The sequence below is a fragment of the Thalassophryne amazonica genome, chromosome 22 (assembly GCF_902500255.1).
Source record: "Thalassophryne amazonica chromosome 22, fThaAma1.1, whole genome shotgun sequence".
Lineage (NCBI taxonomy): Eukaryota > Metazoa > Chordata > Actinopteri > Batrachoidiformes > Batrachoididae > Thalassophryne > Thalassophryne amazonica.
The window spans coordinates 4,499,604-4,523,551 of record NC_047124.1 but is presented as its reverse complement, the minus strand read 5'-3'; the positions used below and the strand labels follow the sequence as shown (position 1 = coordinate 4,523,551).

The window sequence follows — 23,948 nt, the reverse complement described above, 5'->3', positions numbered from 1 at the left end:
CTTTATTTGTCTAAAAATAAATATCCAAGGTTACAGGTGGTTTTAATTTACAGATGAAGACAGGTCTCTAAAGAACCTTTTATTTATTTATTTAGCTGTTTTAATTAAGAGTGCTCTAAATGTTTTTTATAACCGTAATCAGAAATTTTGAGGTAAAAAAAACATTTGTAAGGATTTTTCTTCAGAAAACTGTTCTATAAATGAGCAGTCCTGTGACACGTTTCTGTTTTGTAAAGGTCAGTGGTTTCTGCCACTAGTCTTCTGTGTTTTGGCCCAACGCGTCGTTCCTATTGGACAGCGCAAAGCTACGTCACAGCTCAGAGCGGCGAAAGTTGTATTGGGTTGAACTTTGACCACGTCGGCCTGTCGACAAGCGGCAATGCGTGCTCCCATCAAAAGCGTCACTTTAGCTCGGCTTTTGACGCAATGCTTCTGACGCCTCTAAAAAGCAACGCATCTCATTGAAAATAATGCTTTTTAGACAGATTCATGATGCCTGTGACGCTTCCAACTCGTCCGGTGTGAAAGGCCCTTAAATCTGGCCAGACTTCAGGATCACACTGATTCTCTGGACTATCCAGGTAATCTGTCTGGAGCACTGGCAGACATGGACTCAACCAGTGACACAAATGGAATGTGGGAGTTATTCCAAGACTGGACGCTTAAAGTTGCTGGGGATCATCTTGAAGACATCAGTGTCCATAAGAGCAGGTGTTTCATTTCCAGTGCAAATTTCCACATCAAAGTTGAACTTGATGCAAAATATCCAGGTGGAATAACATTGTAGTTGTATCATTTTAAACTATTCTTATTCTTGTCCATAACTCAAATAAGAGCTTAGCCCAGTCTCACGTTTTTTCTTTTTCATCCTCCTGTCATGAAATAATTCAAATTTTTGTGATGGGGGATGTTTTTGACTCACTATTACTAACCTACTAACCTAACTACTAACCCTACTCCTACTCCCAACCCTAACCATACCCCCCCCCCCCCCCCCCCGCACTTTTGATTATGTGCAGCCATCACGGAATGAATTAGAATGAATTTGTGCTGCACTTTTCGTGACAGTATGACGAACCAATAAATTAATGTATATTTCGTGCTGCTGAATCACCAGACAATCCATGAGACTGGGTTGAAAGAACCACACTATTCCCACCAAGTGCAATGGCAATTTGCAGATATATGCGCTGTAATGATGACTGTTACATTTATCAAGCTTATTACATTTCTGTATTTCAAGATGGGGATTAATTTGGATAAAAGCAATTTTTCCTGTAAAGTAATTGAATATGTTGTTGAACAATGTTGTGTTGATTACGGTTGTAGCTATTGTGGCTCTTAGTGTTGTTAAATATTAAATAACATGATAGAGTTCTGATTTATTGCTTCATTCTCTGAGTTGTTTGTGTAAACTGTGCGAGCTGTTTGCCCTGCACGTGTCTCCTGCTCCGGCTGCAGCTGAGCTGCTGCCGGGTCTCGTCTGTTTTCCAGAGGAGACAGAATTAATGTGAACGAGCAGAGCGTTTGCTCCGACCTCACATCGTGATTGGCTGAGAGGAATTTTAAAACTGCGCCAGTCTCTCCTGAGAGAAACTTGTCAGCTGATCTTGAGCGCTCAACATTAATGACCAAATCAAATATGTTACCTTGAAAACGTTGTTGGGGGGGAACGTAAAAAACATCATCATTTGGATCAAACCACTGTTTATTGCTTATTGTTCTATTTTTCTTTATTTTTAAAAAGCAGTATTTGGAAGTTTCAGGTTGTTTGTTCCCAAACCGTGGGGCCAGACCCCTTTGGTCGGTGTGGAGTGAAACATCACTGAACTCGAGGGGTGCTCAAGGAGAAACAGCTCTGCCAACAGACCGTTATGACTCTGTGAGCACTCAGGATTCTTTTACAGCCTGTATGTGTGGACTTTAATGTCTGTTCAAAGGTTCTGACAAAGTAATTATTTCCTGCTCATCTCCTCCAGAGGAGCTCGAATGGAACAACCCAGATAGCACAAACACTGAGCACTGAAGTTGGACACCAAGTGAGCTTTTAGAAGCTACCTGTCAGTTAGCATTAGGCAGTTTTGTGGTGGAAGTAAAAATGTTTGAATTGAATTGAAGGAATTGGCTGCAGTTATCAGCTCAGTTTGATTCTCTGTTTCACAACTGAAGTTTAGCATTTCAAATGTCATTTAATGTAGCATCTGGTTTTAGGCTAATAACGTTTGAACCATCTGGTCCTTATGTGCCTGTTTTTTTGGCATTTATGTAAATTCAGGGTTACAATGAAGCTAAAAATCTTTTCAGGGGTGGTGGCCAAGTGGTTAGTGCGCTTGTTTCCAGAGCACATTCTCCACATATTGTGGAGTTGCATCATGGAGGCCATCCGGTATAAAACTTGTGCCAAATCAACATCATCAAGAGCAATTGCTGATCTGCTGTGGTGACCCTGAGTAAAAAAAAAAAAAAAAAAGAGAGAGAAGCTGAAGGGATTTGGGAAGCAAAAAAATTGAGTTTGAAGCATTTGAGGCATTTAAGGAATCTGCTTCAGAAATTAACCAATAACTAAGTAAATCAGAGGCCTTGTAGGACATTGTAAATCAATCCCTTTCCACTCTTATTCTTAAAAGGTTAATAAAATTCAATTTGATTTATTAATGATGGGGATGCTGGAACATGATCATGGATGGTGGTGGTGAGGAGGTGTGTGTGTGTGTCTCTCGAACTACCACATGCTGTCTTCCTGTCGAGGTCTGAGGTGATGACACGTTCACAATCAATAAAAATCCTATGCATGTTGAGACCATCTCGAGTTTACACTGAATTAAGATGAGGATAAAACACAGTTGCACGCCGCTCGGAGTGAGAGGCCTGGTCAACCAAATGCAGCAAGCGTGATGGAGAACAGATCGAAGCAGACGATGAAGAGAACGATTTGCATGACGAGATGTGAAGAGAAACGAACAGAAGGCAAGAGAAGGAGAAAGAGAGGGAAAATGAGGCGATAAGTGCAGCAGATGGAAAAATGAGATGAAAGACAAAACAAAATGCTGAAAGAAGATTTTGCATAAATACTCCATCTGCTGCGAAACAGAGGCAAGTCCTTGGTATTCTCATGGTTACCTCTGCCAAGCCGCTGAGGAGGGCAGAGGTTATGTGGTCACCTCTGTTTGTGTGGTGGTGAAATATTGAACAGAGCCAAACAAAGTATGTGGAACTTGGTATTGATTACAGTTTGGAAGTGTGAGATAGGTCAATCACTGCTTTATGACATCAACAACGCCCCCCCACCTAGTATGTTGGTTGTCAGCATATTCTACTTAAATACAGTTACTTTGTCCATTGAAGAAATCTGTCTCATACGCAAAGTTTTTGAACTTGTATTTTTTATTTATTTTTAATGTCAGTCTGACGTAAGTTTTGAAAAAGCCGTGTTGCCAGATCAGATTATAAAACAAGCATCTACAAGGAACTTTACAGGAATTTGGAAGAAGTCCATTAAGGGGGTGCATATCTCCACTAACTGATCTGACTGACCACATTACTGTATTACTTCTGTCAGTCACCTCTGATCCTGTTGGGTTAGGGTTCTTTATCCCTGATCTTTGATCCTGATGTGTGACTATTGATTCTGATCACTCATCTTTGATCCCGATTGGTGACCTTTGATCCTGATCACTCACATCTTTGTAACTGATTACAGACCTTTGATTTTGATTCAGATCACTTATCTTTGATCCTGATTGATCACCTTTATTCCTGATCACTCATCATTGGACCTGATTGGTGACCTCTGATCTTGTTTGTTGTCAGACTAAACGGTAATGAAGACCTAATCTCCTCTGTGGAAGTAGCTAGACTCTCTGAAGGCATCGGGGAAATGCATCATTAAATCTTCAAATTCGGAGTTAGGATGGAACATCTGTCGCGTTTTCTAACCGTAAGAGAGGATCAAGACAAAGATAAATGAAAATGTACGCCACGCAACATGAACTCCAGAAAAACCTCCAGCAAAAAGTATTTTTAATGAACCCAGCAGCAAATTCACCTAATGAAGTAATTTATTACCTTAAATTAAACATTTCCAGGTGTTGTGATTCCGCCACAGAAAGGTCATCACTGCTCATCTGTAAAATGCTTTACAGCTTTTACTGCTGCAGGGAAATCAAGCCCTCCGATTGGCCGGCCTGGCAGACAGCCAAACCAATCAGCCAGCCTCGGGCGACCTGCTGGTCACTGTCCTCTGACTCTCCTCTACACACACACACACACACACACACACACTTATAGATTTTCCCCTTGTATCAACACACAGAGATTTTGTGTTTGCTGGACATCTTGAAGATCTGTTCGTGTTTACTATGGCTGTTGTCATCGTGCTGAGTCATGGTTAGCAGGTGCCGGCAATTGTTGCATCAGTGTTGCATTACTTTGAGTGGCTCCCATGTTGGCTCACGTGCACGTTTCCTTTGACCCGGCCACCCCAAAGAACAAATGGACTGTATTCTAACCAGGCCTGTGTGTCCACATGTCCATCAAGATCAGACCGATCTGAACACAGTTTGTTGACATCAGCATTTTAGTTTCTGGGTCCTCGTGACTGTGCCTCAAACTTTTGAAAGATTATGACAGTCAGTAAACTAGAAAAAGCACTTGGACATCCAACAAAGCAGACAGTCTTTAATATGTGTTTCTAGTCCTGTTTGTTACTCTACAAAATACAAAGTTTATTATCCTAAACCATTTCAGTTAAATGTAACAGTGGCAGCACCATATAATCATGTGCACAAAGGAAAATACTTCTACTCCCGTGTCACCACTGAGGGGTAATTGAAAGTTTAATTAATGCCATCATACTTGATGACAGTGAAGTGCAGCTCCTAAACTATTTTATGGGTTTCAATGAATTTTCACTCAGTGGTAGCACACCATATGAAGATATATGCATGAAAGAAAATAAATCCAGTACAACATCTTCAGTTGGGGAGAGGAGACCATTGGAATGTTTTTTTTTTTTATTAATGCATCTTGTTCATGAATTACATTTATAGAGGTTGACCAGCTTGTTAATTCAGTATTTCATCACAGAATATTTACTACCTCCAATATATACTACATGTAAACAACTATTATGGCATATTATGTTATTATGACTGTATATACCCGAAGAATAGGGTTAAAAGAAAAAAGCCCTACCTTAGTGTCAATGAAAGTGGGGGGGGGAAATCACAGAAGCATCCCTTGGTGTAGATTCGCTCCAACACTTCTTGGTTCTTCCTTGGCCTATGCTACACCCCTTGAGCAGGTTTGGTGAAAATCTTTGTGGTCATGTTGTAATCCTGCTGACATGGAAACATAACCTCTTGTGCAGCTCGTGTGTGGTTATTGTCACCTTTTTCTGCAATTTAACCACATAACTCCTCCGATCCATGGGTTTAGGTTTAATCAGGTTACCAAAAATCATTTTATTATTGAGTTATGTGTTGTGTGTTGGGGGGTGTGGCTGGACATTTTGGTGTTCTTTTCTTTTCTTTGCTCTCCAGGTGGTATGAAAACTGATTTGTCTGTGGAGAAGGTGCTGGCTGAAGAGTCCTTCACCCTCATCAACATCATGTGCAGCACCTGTGAATGGTGCTCACGTGCAGCCTTAAAGACTTTCAGCTGAAGCAGATAATTGGATGGCGTTCTGCATTTAAGCCATGTGTGATTCAAGCAGAATTGCCGGGAACTCGACCTTGTGATGTTCGTTTGTGAGACGCTGAGGACCCCGCCTGGGTTTGACACATCGTGCCTGTGAAGCAGGAAGGGTGAGGGACACATGCTGTCAGCACACATCAGAGGTGATTAATTGTTTGACTACTTGTTGATAGTAACTTGGTATTTTGTTACGCAGTAGATTTGAATTGTGATGAGAATTGTGCAGCTCGCTTCTCACTGCTGTGGCGTGCGGACAAGTGATCCTCCACCTGTTGTGAGAAGCTGCTCATTTGCATAAAGCTTAAAATACAGACCTGAATGTGTTGCTGATGGTGTGTGTCTTTTGAAGGATATTGGTTGTAACTGCTGACTTACCTCACCTCTTCTATCCTTCGCAGAGAGTCGGTTTGTCGTGTCCACCTGCGGGGTGTTTGGCAGTAACAGTGAGTCCAGAAGCGCCGGGCTTCGATCCTTTTGGGCGCTGGAGAGCGTGCCAGCCTTCACTCCACCAGAATGACGCTGTTTTAGTTTCTACACTTTGTTTAGCACCAGAGGGTGACTCAATAAATTGTTTTTGTTATTGGAACCGCTTTCTGGTTATTTTAGCGCTGGGTTCCGTCAGACGCAGGTCCGCTCCTCAACCCGCGTCGACACATAACATTATGTTTCAAGTTGAGAAACATTGAGAAAATTATTTGGGCACATTCTGATGTGTACATATTTAAGTTTCCTTTTTTCTGTGTGTTTTATTTGTTGGCTGAATTTGATGCAGATTTTTGTACCACTCAGTGGGCAGCAACTCACAACTGTACCACTGAGTGGGTGGAGACAGAAGCCACGCCCACTGCCATGGTCAGATTATGGTCACAGCCTTCCTTGAATTCACTGGTTCCCACCAACCTTTATTTATTCAGAGAACCAGGGCTTCATTTATGGGATTTATGTGAATACTTTCTCTTGAGTGTTTTCATGTCATTGGGGTTGAAATTGAAATTCTCTCTGAGACTTTGCTGTCACATTCTTGTCATTTTCGACAACTGTCTACCAGTCAGCATGAAATGATGGGTTCACAGTTTCTGGATGTGTTAAGCAGAAATTTGCCTTTCCACAGGAGTGGTAATAAACTGTTGCGACTTGTGAAAATGTCAGTGATCAGTGTGGCTGTGGCTCATGTTGTGATTTGAGTTTTGGCAGACAGGCTGACTGTTTCTAATGAGTTTGTGGACAGATGTTTGACTGTGTCACCGTTAACTTTAGGCTGTCACAAATACTGCCTCCAACTGTTGAATTTCCGTCTGTGTAGTCATCGTGCACCCTGAGCCTAATGAAAGCAAACCTGCTCCTGTTTTCACTGCAGGATTTCCACTTTGGCAGCATGAGCATCAATTTTCAGCTAATAAAATGTTAAGCAATAATGCATGACGAGGAGTCTGGAAATGTGGCAGTAATTGACACGATGGAGAGAAAGAACAGCTCGCCATGAAACAGACTGCTGCTTTCCTCACTGAGGAGGAAATTTTTAATGAAGCACTTTTACTGGAGTTTGTGGAATTTCATTTTTTTTTTTTTTTTTATTTCTGTAATTTTTCAGAGTCAATTTATTCTTTTAGTTTGTTCACCTCTAATTGCCGTTAATTTTGCCCTTTTAATTTTTCTTCAGTGGGTGATGATTGTCATTTAAATATTGTCATCTTTTTGGACTTGACAGGGATTTTTTTTTTTTACATCAACATCCCACTGTGACCCTGCAGCATCCTCACTAAGGCACCTTGACACTTGCAGGAATTTGATCCCCACATTGGCACACAATCTGGTGTGCCAGAGAGTAAACCTGTGGTAAACTGTGCGTAAAGTGTGCACGGCTGCTTGCCAGTGTGCAAAGAAAATTTTGAAATGTTCAAAACTTATGGTATGCATTAGTTTCATGAACTCATCGTGAAAATGCATTTCAATGTGTGTCATTATGCACAGGGCATCTGAACGATTATGACGAGATGTTACATCTATAATAAACGTACCTTTACAGATACGTTGTCTAACTCTTAACAAGGAATGAAAATGCAGCTGTTTTAGCAATCCATTACAATATATACATATATATTGTAAATAATTACCTTTGAGACAAGATGCCAAATGCGTTCTCCACCGCATGACATGCACAAGACAACCTGCAGCTGTACATAATTTCTCTGTGATTCTGGGAGCAATGAAAGAATGGTTTCATCAGCCAAGTTCTGAGAGCAAATGCATCATCAGCTACGAAATTATTATTTTATATAGCATGGCTTTAAGTGGGACAAAGCAGGATGCACTGGCCTGACAAATTGCGCAGCAGTGCAGGGATCAAATTCGTGTAAGTGTCAAGGTGCCTTTATTTGATTGACTGTATTTAGACTCTCAAACATACACTTTCTTTATTTCATCATGGATCAGGTGGAATATGTCAGCATCTTTACTGAAAGATATGCATCATATCATCTGCATATTATTGCATTTAAATTTCTCTCTCTGCCATTTCACTATATTTTACATGACAGTTATCACATGGTAACTTTCTCCCACTCTGTGAACAACTATTTTCAGACTTTATAGCTGAAGAATGTTCTTTGTGGGAGTTTCCTGTGAATATTTTGTGTTATTTAGAAGTTCTGTATTTAGAAGTTCTGTTTCACTTACATGAAAGTGTCGGGTGTCTTGGCCTGCATCTGTATTTCACATCTTTGGTTCTCTTGCAATAAAAGGATCATGAGAAGGTACAACCTGCTGCATCAACTGCTTGAAAGCTGTTTGTGTTTTCAAAATATGTGCCACCTGCTAATCTATTTATAAAGAAAGAAGAAGAAGAAGAAAAAAGAATCACATCCTGCAGCCATCGTCACTTATTCATAAACAACTAAAAATGACAGTAATTACTGAATACCCATGGCTGTCATTTGAAAAGCCACAGTTCTATTTTGGTCCACCATGTGTCTCTGTTTCTTGCCATTGTTTCCTCACTGATTGAACACAACACATTCCACATCACCTAATCGCTGCCCAGCGTATACACACCAGAAACTCCACACTTTCATGTTGCTAAATTGACATGATAGTGACTCCTGTTGCTCTCAGTCCAATCACTCAATCTCCACTCAATCAGAACCGGTCCTGTCCTGGTTTCTATATTACCTGTACTCTGTTAGCCTCTATATAGTATTAGTACAACGGAACACCACCACCAGAAAATACATCACATTTCTAAAAACTTTAATTTGCCCAAACATAGCGTACCCAGTGGAGAACTGGACCCAGAGTTCCATTCATACTAACTCAGCAACTCTATGACCAGAGCCCCCTGAAAAGAATTTCTGTCCTTGTGCTTTCGGCATCATTCTCACACTTTGGTCTCTTGTATTATTTCGCTGTCTCCACTCGAGCTGCTCTTGTCCATTAATTATCTTTTAGCTTGTCACAACAAAAGCTGCTTCGCTTCAGCAGACATGAGAGCCAGGAAGACAATCCTCCAGCAGACCAGCAACAATAGATGCCAGATTAGCAGCTAATGCTGCCTTCAGGGCACTCGGGAGGTAGAGATTTTGACATTGAAACTCAAGTATATGACAAGGTTGGTGTTTGAGTGGTTCAAGTCGCTGTTGCTAGGTGACTGATGGAAATGGAAGTTGTGGCTTTATTCATAAATGGTCTGTAATTGGGTTTTCTGCAGTGCATTATTGTAACACACACACACAAACATAGACAACAAGTGTTGGTCAGAGTGGGTGTTCAGACAAAATCAGTCCCTGTTGTCGTATTGGTGTGGATATAACAGTTTGAATAAAGCGTCTGTGAATGTAAAGGCTAATTATGCGCCAAAGAATGACAAACTCATTTATCGCTTTACTGGGGTTGGAGCAAGTAACAAATAACGTCCAAAACCATCTTGTAATTTATGACAAGAAAGCTAGACATATTATTCTGCTCAGTTCTTCTTTCTGGCCAGTTGGTTCAAGGCCTTTTCTCCTTCCTTAGTGTTTATTGGCACATATAGTTTAGGGGAGGTGATGGTCTAGTGGTTAAGCATTGGGCTTGAGACCAGAGGATCCTTGGTTCAAATCTCAGCCTGAACGGAAAATCACTAGGGGCTCTTGGGCAAGGGGTGAATGTGAGCTCATTGTAAAGTGCTTGAGCATCTGATGGAGATGGAAAAGTGCTATATAAATCCGTTTACCATTTATAGCTCGCTGTACAACTTCTTTGTACGTCTGTACGTCTTCTTCATTTGCAACTCTTTTCTTGAACTTATGCTGCATGTCCTTGTACTCACAGGCCGTGTATATATACTGCACAAAGCCTGCGGAACGTCACCCAGAGGTTTGCTGTAGAGATCCAGAACAGCCATGTTGGCAGCAGTGGCAGTGCTGAGTCTAGCCCTGTCACGACAAACCCATAAATGGATGAAGGGGTGGACCATGGGTGGCTCACTGTGTGTCGACAGAAACCTGAATATGCCACTATCTTTGAGTCCAAACCTGCTAACCTGCGCTTCTTCACGCACTATAAAGTCTCCTTGTCTTCCTTCCTCTGTCCAGATGTGACACCCAGTACCATCCTGTCTGTCTCCCTCACTACTTCTGCAGTAGTTCTCAGCATCACTTTATCTCCAGCCAGTACCTGTGTCACCTTTTCCCTGAGTATCCCACAACAGTCTTCCTCCTCTACAGGGTTCTCAGCAGGATTTTTTTCTCAGCGTAATGGGATAGAAAAATTACCATAAAAAGCCAGGGGTTCGGGGGATGCTTAGGTTTCGCTGCGGGTCCACAATCACAAATGATGATTTGATGATCATTTCTGATCATTTGATGATTTCCCTGCTACGCACCCTTGGAAACAGCATAATGGCCCAACTGCAGTGTAATTTTTTCAGGCAACAGCGTAATGGGCCGAAACGCTGTTATAATGCTGGCGAGAACCCTGCTCTAGTGTCCACGGTATGCACTTGGTTTAGTCCTCACTCTCGTCTTCTTTTCCTCCTCCAATGTCATCTTACAAACCTACATCCACCAACCTTACAGTCTCCAGTTTCTTTCAGGTTGTATCTCCTACATTGGACATGGTCCACCTATGTGCACCTTCCTCCATTTTTATGCATCACCTTGTGCACCTCCTTATTTACTATAGCCATTTCTATCCTTTTTTGCAAAACCCATAACCGTCTATGATACCATATCTACCTGTCACCTCCTCATCACCTCTGTTCTCTTCACCAACATGTCCATTGAAGGCAACTCCAACCACCACTCTTTCATACTTGGGTACACTGTCCACCACTTCATCTAACTCACTCGAGAAATCATCATCTCAGAACACACTTATGGGGCATATGTACTGATGACATTCATTACATCTTCAGCTTCCACTGATCACCCTGTCAGACACTTGCTTCAGCTCAAACACACACTTAATTCCTCCTACCCCATTTATCCTGCCAGCCACACCATGATACAACCTCAGATGATCCTGGCAGCTTTGAACTTTGTGCCACCTCTGGGACTTTTTACAGTCTTCTGTTTGTAATACATTTGTGCTCAAAAGTTTACATACCCTGGCAGAGGTTTAGTTTTTTGGCCATTTTTCAGAGAATATGAATGATAACACAAAAACTTTGTTTCACTCATAGTTTAGTGGTTGGGTGAAGCAAGCTTTGGTCTGACGAAGTGCGTCTGCCCGAAACGTTACATTTATTTTCTGTTTAATGTTTTTTTTTTTTTTTGTCTGGGAGCGCTGTGGCTGTGTGGATCATTTGCTGTGTTTACTCTTTTGAAATCATAATGACAACACAAACTATCCAAATGAACCTGATCAAAACTTTACATACCCCTGTTCTTAATACCGTGTGTTGCCCCCTTTAACATCAATGACAGCTTGGAGTCTTTTGTGGCAGTTGTGGACGAGGCTCTCTGATGGTAAAGCTGCCACTGAATATCTCTTGGACTTTATTTACATTAATTACAAAAAAATACAAACAGTATGGCACTTTATGGTAAATCTGCATGGAGTAGACAGTTCTCAAAAACTGAGTGACTGAGTGAAGAGTGCGGAAAGCCACCAAGACACCCAGACAACCCAGAAGAAGTTATAGGCTTACGTGGCTGTGATTGGAGAAATTATGCACAGTGTAAGCTTTGCATTTTGTATCACCAGTTAACCATCTTCATGATGAAGTGGTATAGAGGAGGATTTTCTTAAAAAGAAGACCTAAAGTTAAGGGCCCTGTCCCACTGGTGTTTAGGAGGATGTGCGGATGGAATGCGCACAAAAGTGGCCCACATCTGCCAAACAATCGCAATAACGTGTAACATTCCTGTATGAGTCGGCCGCCATCCGAACATGTCCGTGAACATCCGCAGAGGCACGCATTTCCGCCCACCTTTGTTGCAGACGCTCAGCTTTTGTCTCCTCATTTCATGCGCAAATCCTCCTAAACGCCAATGAGACAGGGCCCTTACTACAAATTGCCAGAAGGTACATCTGAGATGCAAGACTGGATTTGATATGTTTTGGTGAAAGAAAATCCTTTTCTGCTCTACTCCACTATGAAGCTAAGAGTAGTGATGCAAAATGCAAAGCTTGCACTGTGCACAATTTCTCCAATCACAGCCACATAAGCCCATAACTTCTCCTGAGTTGTCTGGGTGTCTTGGTGGCTTTCCTCATTCTTCTCCTTCTTGCACAGTCACTCAGTTTTTCAGAACTGAGTGACTGACTGAGTGACGACCACCACAAAAGACTCCAAGCTGTCATTGATGTTAAAGGGGCAATACATGTTATTAAGAAAAGGGGTATGGAAACGTTTGATCAGGGTCATTTGGGTAGTTTGTGTTGTCATTATGACTTCAAAAGAGTAAACACAGTCGTTTGACAATAAATGGCTTCACCCAACCACTAACTATGAGTGAACAAAGTTTTTGTGTTGTCATTCATATTCTCTGAAAAATGGCCAAAAAAAAACCTAAACTTCTGCCAGGGGATGTAAACATTTGAGCACAACTGTGTGTAAATCACACTTTCTGTCTTCTTCTACAAGCAAAAATCTTTATGTAAGTCCACACTGATTAAACAAAAAAATCCACTAAACTCTGAATACTTAAACTTCTACTTTGGTTTATCTTCTGTTCTTTATTTTTTTTTATTTTTTTCCGAGCTTATAACAAATTGATCTCAGGTTTTAAAATCAAAGCAGCCTGCTTTCATACTGCAAATCAATTCTTCATCTATTTTTTTCCCCACCAATATTGTGCACCCAGAGCTGGTTTGACAGGGTTTTTCAAAATACTTATTCGATATATTAAGGTACTCTGTTTCCCAGGCAATAAGAGCCAGAAACCAGATAAAATGCCAGAGAGAGTGAGTGATAGTGGGGAGTGAATGTAATTTAGGTTCTATATCAGGTCTATGTTTTGGGACCCAGAAACCTCCTAAAGCTTTCTTTTAGCACTAAAGTGAAAAGATTCGTTTAATTTTCATTTAAATCTCCATTGAGTGTAATGTTTCATTTGCATATCTCACCTTAAACCAAACAGCCTCATTTCCATTTCCTCCTAAAGTTAAACCAGTCACACTTCCATTTCCCTCCAGCCAGCCAATCAGTTCTGCTGTCTGAGCCTCAGTCATGTGGATAATGAGCTGTCAGCCAATCACGTTCAGCCTGGGAGCCAACACCAGCACGTGGCTGAACTCGAAAGAGTCCCATTACATCAACTATACTCTTGGGTTGTTTACTGACAACATCCTCATTTGTGCATTGCAATAAAAAGAAAAAACACATCACTCGACTTACTGATAACTCTGGTGCGGATAGTGAATACAGTGATACTTCACACGGTAATATATTGCAGTGCCAGGTGAACCTACATACTAAAGGCAGCAAGGTGAGCAATTAGCCGGATTATATCAACGCAAGGTGACATTCAAACAATGAGTTTTGGTGTAATTCAAGGCACTTAAAATGGCCACATAAAACAGTTACAGCAACGTTCTTAATCATGACAAAGTAAAGGCTTTACATTGACATCAGTGCAACCAATCATCTTCTGGCATCTATTGACTCACTCACCAGAGGCTCCAACCCATTATACTTGGTTCTACATATTATTTTGTTAAAGCGTCACACATTTATTATTTAAATGCATCAAATAACCCCTATGTTACCACTATTTAGTCAACCAATCAAGAAACTATTCTAAGGTTAGCGCAGCTATGTCTAGTTAAATGATAAACACAATAAATGGTTTCCCTTCATGTCCGTCCTTAAGTCATTTGCCTTAGTCAATCATATAATGGTTTTCATTATAGGCCATTTCTCAACATTCTCCACTTTGTTTTTCTTCTTTTTCAGCTTGTTTTCTAATGCCCTTTTTGGCCAGACGCCAAATTTAGGCGATGCATGTCTCTTGAGGCATGCTATAATTTAAGAAAAAGGGGTCCCTATGGTGCATCTTTACTACTAAATCTACAAACACGCCGTGTAAGGGTCCCCTTTTTATAACTTTGCAATGTGATATCTATGTGTATGCATTTAGCTTTATCTGTGTTACGCAGATGATGGTAAGGACAGACATTTACCCAACCTTCGTTACTAACATATATCCTTCTTTGTTTTATTTACACTCAGATTTCTGAAACCAGTCCGCAATTCAAACTCAAGAACCAAGATCATAGTCCGTGTTCAGTGCCATTACGTCAGTCCGCGCTCCTCAGCATTTACTCAGCATCTGAAGTTTTGGGAGAAGTTGGGGAACATGGGGAGGTTGGCCTTTCAGGGGTAGTGGGGGAGGATCAGGAATTCTGGCTTTCAGACAGTCGTGCAGTTCTCTGATGGATCTTTCCAGCTCCTTGTGCTGCTTGGCCAGGTTGTACAGGGCCCCCAGAGAATTCTTGCCCACATTCAGGGTGGTGGTGGCCAGCCCTAGCTGTTCTCTTTCCATATGCTCCATCATGCAGGCTAGCATGTCCATACTAGACTGAAGACCACACAGTTGAGTATGGAGGCCCTCCTGAGCACAAGAGATGTTGGCATTGTCACGGTGTATCCTGAACAGGTATGCAGCTGTCTGACTTAGTTGTGGCATGATTTCCTCAGGAAATCATGCCAGCAGGAGCTGCTCCAAGGTTTTTGGAACAGACTCCAAGGTTTTTGGAACAGACTCTTGTGGAAGACGAAGCTCTCGAACCAAGATTGCCATGTCCTGTGGGGTGACCATGACCAGATTAAGGTTGTGCAGTCCAGGGGACAGGAAGTACAAGGGGGAAGGCATTTCGTGTGTGGGGGGAGTATTGTTGATGTCGCACAGGCAAGTGGGTGGGACACTCTGGGCATTTAGCAGCCTGTACAAAGCTCCCCTCTGTCCTGGTGGGTGAGTTCGGCTAAGGTCTACCCCTGCTGATCCTCCTCCAGAGGTACTGGGCTGATCAGAATCTCTCTCCTGCCTTGGGGGTGGAAAGCTGGGGACAGGTCCTAGCAGTGAATTGGGTCTAGGATGCACTCGGGCGGTTGCTGCATATGGCCGACCTTGGCTGCCTCCCCTGGAGGGTATCGTTGCCACTGGCACATGTGACTGTCTCCATGGCATCTGCGGAAGGGGTGTGTTCCTGAGTCCAAAGGGTCCTTCAGGTGATGGTGGAGTCCTCGGGCCGACTCTTGCTGCAGGCAGATTCTGTGAAGCCGTCATCGCCAGGTGCTGGAACGATGAAGATCCTTCTGTTGCCAACTGGTTTAGCTGCTGGATGGATGGCGGCTGTGGCGACCAATCATGTCTCGACCATCCCTCCTGTATATCCTCTTCTCCAAACAGTTCTGAGAGTCCAATCAGACTTGATAGAGGCAGATCAGCATAGGTCCCTGATCAGAGGAGTCTGGTCTCTCAGCCATACTCCTGTGTCCTAGTAATATACATATACGTTCATTATTACAGCTCCATGTCATTCTTTCAGATATTGTCTATCCTATCCCTCATTTTTGTGGGTGCATGTGTGTGAATGTAAATGTGCGTGCATGTCTTCTTCCTCGTCTACAATATCACCAAGCACGGTCCATCCCAGTCCTCCCTATCTGGGGTGTACGCCACAATATTAGGGGGCTGGGGGCTGTCGGGGAGGATAATTGGTATTTCATCCATTTCCATATATTCTGGTTCTCTGTCTGTTTCGTTTGTGCTTTCTTCTAGGGCTCGGATGGCTAACAGTGGGAGCTGTCCTACTGTGGATGAAAGCAATTTATTGACCAGAAATTTTATCAAGGGAATACCACAACATATTACCAGCAAGACCGCCACCCCTGTTAGTGCCAAGATTACACCTATCTGGTATAACCAGTCTTTCCATGATATCCACCCTCTCCTTAGAGTCCCAAACAGTGAAAATAGTGAGCCAATATTCATTCCATTCCCTACAATGTATCCAGAATCGTCAGTTTCATTTCTCCCTCCTATGGAGTTACTTAACAGTTCCTGTTGCATCTGCTCAGTGTGATTAAGAGCTCTGTCAAATTTCCCGTCTTCCCCTGTACGCATGGGAATAGCTGTGGCAACATTCGGTGGCTTTGATCATAATACAAACTCCTTGTTCATCAGCCATCATCATCTCGATAGCTAATCTATTTTGCATTGTCATTAGCGAGGTGGCGTGCAGTTTGTTCGTTAAGGCTCCTACTGCTGCCAATGTCCAGTTCAGGTATCTTTGCTGATTATACACAAGTAATTAATCCACTGCACCTCCTGAAACCTAGAACGGATTTTGAAGTAACCCCAAACAGAGCCAATGCCCATCCCCATTTATCCGCATCTTCATCTGCTTTAACTCTGCTACTGCCTATGGCTTCTAACTGTCGGGGTATCCCTTCTGGTATCCCGTTTCTTACTGTGATGTTGTAGTCTGTTTTAAACGTCATTAGTCCTCTTTTCTTACGAAGTTTCTGTGGCATGGGTTGTATTGAATTTGGCATTTCAATTACTGTTATAGCTCCTGTGAGCATCACAGGAGCACAAGGCCCTTCCAATTAGGGGACAGCGATGACAGGAGTTTCCTTCTTGTCCGCATATCCAAAAGATGTCAGCTAAGGGTACCGTTCCCTTAGCTAAATTTGGAGTAGATACCCATGAAGCATGGGTGAGATTCAGTCCAATTACAGACCCCCCCCTGTGGCCGGTACTATTTGTTCACACTGTATGCCTGCTGCTGGCAGGGTGTGACAGACGGTAATGTTCCATGCTGTTTGGCCGGTTTGTATTCTTGCTGCTTTTTGCATACACTGTATGTGGTGTTTTGGCTGGGTCGTCCCTACCTGCCAATCGCTTATGTATTGTGCTACTAAGCCTTTAGCTATACAGAATGGGTGTATCATCCCTTTCTCTATTTTAATCATAGGTGGAACGGTTCCTTCTGTACTTAGGGGCACTGGACAAAGTTTACTGTCGGCAGCATATTTTTCATCACCTACTGCCATTTTCAGAACACATTGTGTATAGCATTCTGCTTGGTCTGAGTTATGTTGGGGGCTCCTATAACAGTTGTTGATATCAGGTAGGGGGTTTAGCCTGAGGTATCACACCTTTCCGGTGACAGGCTATGCAAGGCTTTTCACTGACCTGCCTAGGCCGAAAATTTCAACCATTGGTAAAATAACTTGGTCTTCAACCCTTGTGTGCGGGCTAGGTCTGTACTGGATCCCATCTCCCTAAGTGCCTCTGCTTGTTTCTAAGCTTCTAATTGTCCTCTTTTCCTTGGTTTGATTTTTACCCATTTGTGGCTTCATGTACTGTAACAGTTACGTCTTGCTTGGTTTCCCTGCATCCTCTTTTATCACAATTACCTCTATGTTGAGTGTTCCCTCCTCTTCACATTGATGCTAATGGCTTCGCCTAATATGTAATCCCCAGCTTCCCTGTATTCCTATGTTCTTGTAGGCTTTTGATTTAATGTATACCAAATTATATGTTTTTTCCTGTGTTAGAATGCCTTGTTTGCTGCTATTGCGGCCATGGCCACGGCCACAGTCCGGTTGTATGTTTTGGATGTCTATTTTCTCCCATACTGACCACCAGTAGTATTGTCAATCCCTTGAATAATTCCTTAATCATTGCTCTGATTGCTCTGACTGTTGAGATGTGCTACTAGATGTGCTACTAAGTGAGCCGTCACTAGATGAGCTGTCACTAGGGATGTGTGGTGTATCTGTGCTTTGTCTGGGTTGTACTTCCTGCGGTTCTTCTGTCGGTAAATCTACTGAGTTGCTGTCCGAGTCTGATGTCTCCTGTGGCCTGTCTATCTGTCGGTCTGTATTTCTGTCTGTCTGTTGCCTGCGTCTCCAGTTGTCTCTGAGTCTGCATCTGAGTCTGTCGCTGCTCTATCTGGCAGGGATCCACTACTCTCTGAAGCTGTGCGTCGTCTTTGTTCAATCAGTCTCTGTGAGCACCTTGGCCAGTGTTCGCCTGGCTGCAGGGAGGCGTGGCCTTCCCTCTGTGCTTCTTCTGGCTGCAGGGAGGCGTGGCCATCCCTCGGTGCTGCTGTAGGGTCTCTGGCTTCTCCTGCTTCCCCCCTTGGCCCGGCGGCCCTGCCAAGACGAGCTTGCCGAGGCCGCAGGGGCGCTGGGCCACCAACCCTACAGCAGTGGTTTAAATGAAACCAAGTGTCCTTACCGTCTACTTTGACTGCTGTACGTGAGGCAAGAATAACTTTGAAAGGACCTTCCTCGCGGGGCCTGTCCCACTTCTTTTGAACACCTTGACGTAACCAGATCACCAGGCTGGATGCTCTGATTTTCAAGTGGAATCTCTGCTTCTCTGTCTTCTGTAGCACCTTTGACCCTGCAAAAAGATAGTTTTGTGTATTTGGGGTAACTGTCTCAGATAATTATGCCATTCGTCTTGTAGCTGCTCCAGCGATGGTCCTTCGTAGGGTCCTCTCAGGTATGGAATAGGCATCGGCCGACCTGTAAGAGCTTCAAATGGTGTCAAATGGGTTAGTCTGTTAGTTTTGTGAGCGCATTGACAATAAAGCAAGCGGCAACGCATCCAGCCAGGTTAGTTTGCCATTGCTGTCTGCTATGATTTTTGCTAGTTTGTTCTTTAAAATGCCATTAGCCCGTTCCACTGCCCCATTTGATTGAGGGTGATAAACACACCCAAACTTCTGTGTGATACCCAATTGTTTGAATGTTTCTGTGTAACCTTGGCTACAACAGCCCTACCGTTGTCAGATGAGATAGTATCTGGAATGCCAAATCTTGGAAAGACATCCCGGCACAAGAATTTGGCTACCGTTTTATGGTCTTGATTTGCAGAGGCTACTGCCTCATCCATCGGCTGAATCTGCATATCACTACCAAAACATATCTCATTCGTTTAACTCGATTTCAGCTCCCATGTCTATGAATCCATCATAAGATGTCTGAATGGCCCTTCAGGGACCGGAATGTGGGCTAAAGGGGCTGTGAATGATTTCCGGACATTGTACTGTGCACATACCTCACACTCATTCAACAAACGGTCACTGTTGCTGCCATATATGGTGACCACCAGACAGCTTTTAGTTTGTTCATATTTGGACTCGCGAACAATGATCGGGTCCGTGGGCCCAAATGATTGCATGTCGTAATAAATGGTGGGTAACACAAAATGTCCATGACTACTGCGCCACAGCTTGTCCGCTGGCCCCTGACTGCGTGTCTCAATAGCACCTTGTTTACCCACATTCGTTTTTTCTTCTCCACTGGCCCTACTTTGAGCCACTATCAGTGCGTCAAGTGAAACCAGTGGGGCACAATCTTGGATGGTTAGCAGGGGAAACATATTTTCTCCTTGTGCTCCTTTGCGCGCTGCGTCATCTGCTAGATTGTTACCTTGAGCTATGATGTTATTATTCTTTTGATGACCTGCACATTTAATGATGGCTACCTCAGACGGTAATTGGAGAGCTTGTAACAGTTGGGAAATCGCTTCTCCATGAGTGACAGGGGTGCCATCTGCTCTCAGGAATCCCCTTTGTTTCCAAATGTTTGCATGTACATGACATACGCCATAAGCGTAGGCTGAGTCTGTGTAGATATTAACACGTTGATCTTTAGCTATCTGGCAAGCCATAGTTAAGGCTTTGATTTCTGCCAGTTGGGCTGAACAAGGCTGATCAATTCCTTGGGACTCCAGTAATTCAAAGGTTTCGCCATCCGTGTTTAGTTTAACAATCCCCATACCCGCATGCAATCCCGCGGCATCCGAAAGCATGAGCCGTCCACGAACAGGGTTAGATCTGCATCTATGGTGTGATTACAAATGTTCTCTGCTCTCAAAAATTCTCTGTCTCTGCCACACAGTTATGTGGAGTACCATCTAACGGTGTGGTCAATTTGGTGGCGGGATTCACCGTGTGACAACGTTGTTATTGTTATTTCTGGAGCGGACAACACAACTTCATATCCAGTGCGTCTAGCTTGTGTTAAGACAAACGTTGACTGGTTAGCAGGGCATGTAACTGATGCGACGTGTACAACGTTACTGCATGTCCCATGATTATGGATGAGCTTTTTGAAATGCAAAGGCAGCTGCTGCTAGACCCTGATAGCATGGTGGCAATCCTGTTTCAATGTTGTCAAGCTTTGTACTATAATAGGCCAATGGTTGTTTTCCTTCATTTGTTTCCTGCATTAGTACAGCACAAGCATATCCAGTTTTTTCAGTAACATACAAATGGAAAGGTTTCCCATAATCTGGGTTACCTAACGCGGGAGCAGATTGCATGTCTGTTTTTAGGGCCTCAAAAGCTCCCGTTGCCTGATCTGTCCAGACGAGGAGAGCTGCATTGCTTGTTTGCCCCACTGCTCTAATCATGGCACGCAAAGGTGCAGTTTTTATAGCATAATCACAAATCCACGGCCGACTGTACCCTGCCATCCCAAGGAATGAAAGCATCTGTCCCACTGTTTGGGGTTTGGGAGCCTTGATTATAGCCTCCACTTGGCTTGGGGCTATACATCGCGTGGTCCCACACAACTGTCTTCCCAAGTATTCTACTTGTTGTTTGCAGAACTGCAATTTGTCCTTACTTACTTTATGACCTCCATCTGCCAATGCATGCAATACAATTAATGAATCTTTTCACACTGTTCTTGAGTCTCTGATGCAATAAGGAGATCATCCATATATTGCACCAATGTACTGGGTATGTCAAGGTGTTGTAAATCGTCAGCCAGGACTTGTTAAAGATGGCTGGGGACAGGTTCAGTCCTGAGGTAGCCGTGTATACGTTAGCTGTTGTCCCAGAAATGTGAATGCAACAAATGTTGTGAGTCTGGGTGCACAGGCACACTGAAATAGGCTGAACACAGATCTATACTGTGTACCATTTTGCTCCAGCAGGGATGCTTGATAGTATAGTATGGCGGATCAGGTACTATAGGTGCATCCATTTCTATTATTGCATTGATAGGACGCAGATCATGTACCAGCCGATACTCTTTGGTATTGTTTTTAGGGATAGGATAGATAGGAGTATTGCATGGGCTTGCAGTTTTTATTAAAACTCCAGCTGCCATTAGTCCCTTAATTACTGGTTTTATGCCTTCAATAGCCTGAGGTTTTAATGGATACTGCCTTTGGTGAGGCAGTTTTGCTCCCGGTTTTTACTTTTATTTTACTGGTAAGGCTGTTTTTACTAGTCCTACATCTGTTTTGCTTTTGGACCACACACTGGTGGTATTTGCTCTAAACAATTTCTCTTGTTGGGCCGATAACACCATCTGTCCCTCTGGTCTAGGATTGAGCTCCACTTTTTGAGCTATAGCCTCATCATTTACTTTTAAATTAATTCGTATAAACTGCTGGTCTTTTGACAGATGTACTTGTGGACTTTCCATGTTTTGCCATTCTTCCACTTCTGAGGCTGTCTTTACCATTGGACCTAGGTCATGGGATTCGTACTTTTCTGAGACTAAAAGGGTCACATGAGGTGTGGCATTCGGCACTTGATACCATTGTTGTTCAGCTGAAGTTAGCTTGACAGAAGCTGCGGCCCCTTGGGGGCCTAAATAAATTTCTGTGGTGGTTATGTGAAACAGCCGTTGATTCATCAATGCATCCCAGCAGCAATGCATAGTCAGGTTGTTCTTGTTTGGCATCGAACATCAGGGGTGACATGTAAAGGTAAACTAGGTGTACATACTGCTTCATAGTGTTGTTCGGCCCAGGGCTTCCATTTTTCCCATTGCAGTTGAAGATTTGAATTTTCTGGTTGTAACTTCAGCCAGTATACCATGGGTTGCACAGGTCGGACCTTGTTTTCCATGTCCATAGCACCATAATGTTGGCGAGTGCTTCGTCAGGAAAGTGTATTTGCAGTCCTTGATGGGTACACACTATCTGGGTTGTAGCTTACATAAAATGTCTCTTCCCAGCAAATTCACAGGTGTATTTTGTGAGTATAACAGGGGTGCTTCAATTGTTTTTTTCTGCAATCGTTACAGGAAGTGGGCGTGTAAAAGGTATTATTTGAGTTTTCCCAGAGAAGCCGATGGTCTTAATTACAGACCCAGAGAGAGGGGGAGATGAGCGCCCATTTTCCCTATGCAAGACTATGTTGCCCCTGTATCCACCATGAAAGGGGAAATCTCTGTTTGTATATTAACAGTGACGGTTGGCTCTTCCTTAGGTATCATCGAAATAGCCAATGCCACCGTTTCCCCCTCTGTCTTCTCTAGGCCTCCCTATTGCCAATAGGCAGAGGGTCCAACCCAAGGTCGGGCCGGACAATTTCTCATTCGATGTCCAGGTTGTCCACAGCTCCAACACTCATTAGAGGGTTGATCCCCTATTGGGGGTGTTGGTCCCATAGGCGGTCCCGCTTGACTGTTCCTGGGAGCTGAGTTTTGGAATCTGCTTCCAAATGAAGGTTGGCGAGATCCTCTTCGCCACCCTCCTCTTTGACCTTGAAAGTTCCGTGACTCTCCTCTCCACCCATGACTGTAGGTGGGTCCATTTCCGGGTGTGCCAGTGCTATGGTAGTGATAGTGATGCTCCACTGGTGCCGAGACTTCTCCTGCAGCAGTGCTCCCTGCTGCTCCTTGGGGGCTCTGTGTGGCTGTTACCACAGGTGCCTGTATGGTGGCAGCAGTGTTTGTCGTAGGGGCTAGGCTTGCCGACTCAGAAGGAACAGGGATCATCATTGGTGCCTGGGTCTTTGTTTTTTCTTTCTTGACTTTGGTTAGCTCTCCCAACTGCATCTGCACCAATTTTTTCGTCAGGGATTTTGCTGCATCTTCTTCTTTTTGTTTTTCTTTCTTGTAGATTTCAAGATGGTGACAAATATGCTCAGAGTATAAAGCCCAATTCATTTTTGATAGTCCCACAACTCCATCTAGGGCTTTCTGAACCTCATCTGGTAGAGCCTTTTTTACAGTTATTTTAAACAGGATTTCAGTTGCTGGAGAATGGTTCCATGCATTTCCTGTTTCCTCCGCCCATCTTTTCTGGAATCGGGGCAGGAACTTCTTTGGGCACTCTTCATGTGTCCATTCCTCATCATCCAATTTAGAGGGATCCAAGACCTCAGGGTACTTTCTTCTCAGTCCTTCCCACATGGAGTTTCTATAGCGATTAAAGGGGACTTCATCATGTTGATTAGTGCCCATCATTTGTGTTAGTCCAACCTTTCCTGCTAATTCTTCAGTGTCATGTTTTCCCATGACATGCATTAGCAAGGCTTTTATGTCACCTAAAGACAAGGTTACCCCTGCAGTGCCCTCTTCTAAGGCAGTTATCCATCTCCCAGCTCCTTGGGTGATGTCTGGCAGCCTGTTGGCCAGCCCCACCATGTCTGTCCAGCTCCATGGGGTATACACATGATGACCATTTCTAACCACCAATGGGCATATGAGGTCTTCGTCCTCCTCTTCTTCTGTGGGGGCTCCATACTGTCTTCCAGATCGAGTGCGACTGACTGGTTCCAGGCAGTCTATCCAGTTGGTTATATCCTGTTCTAAAGCCGCTATGTCTTTGGCTACACATTGTTGTCTTTGCCTGAGTCGGGCCTCTTTTGCACTCTCAATGACGATCTCACCAGAAATTTTTCGGGTGGGTGGCTCTATAATGTGATTCCCTTGATTGGGCGTCGATTGTTGTAATATTCTTCTTTCCTCAGCGTCCCTATGTCTTTGTATTCTTTCCTTCGCTAGCCGAAGTTGCTCAGCTAGTTCTTCATTATCTCTTCTGGCCAGATCCAGTGTGTCACAG

The 23,948-nt window shown here is 43.4% G+C and overlaps 1 protein-coding gene across 1 annotated transcript in view; it reads left to right on the top strand.

The window, feature by feature from the left end:
• The window catches only part of trhde.2 (thyrotropin releasing hormone degrading enzyme, tandem duplicate 2), a 203,567-nt gene that overhangs the window by 114,094 nt on the left and 65,525 nt on the right, over nt 1–23,948 (top strand).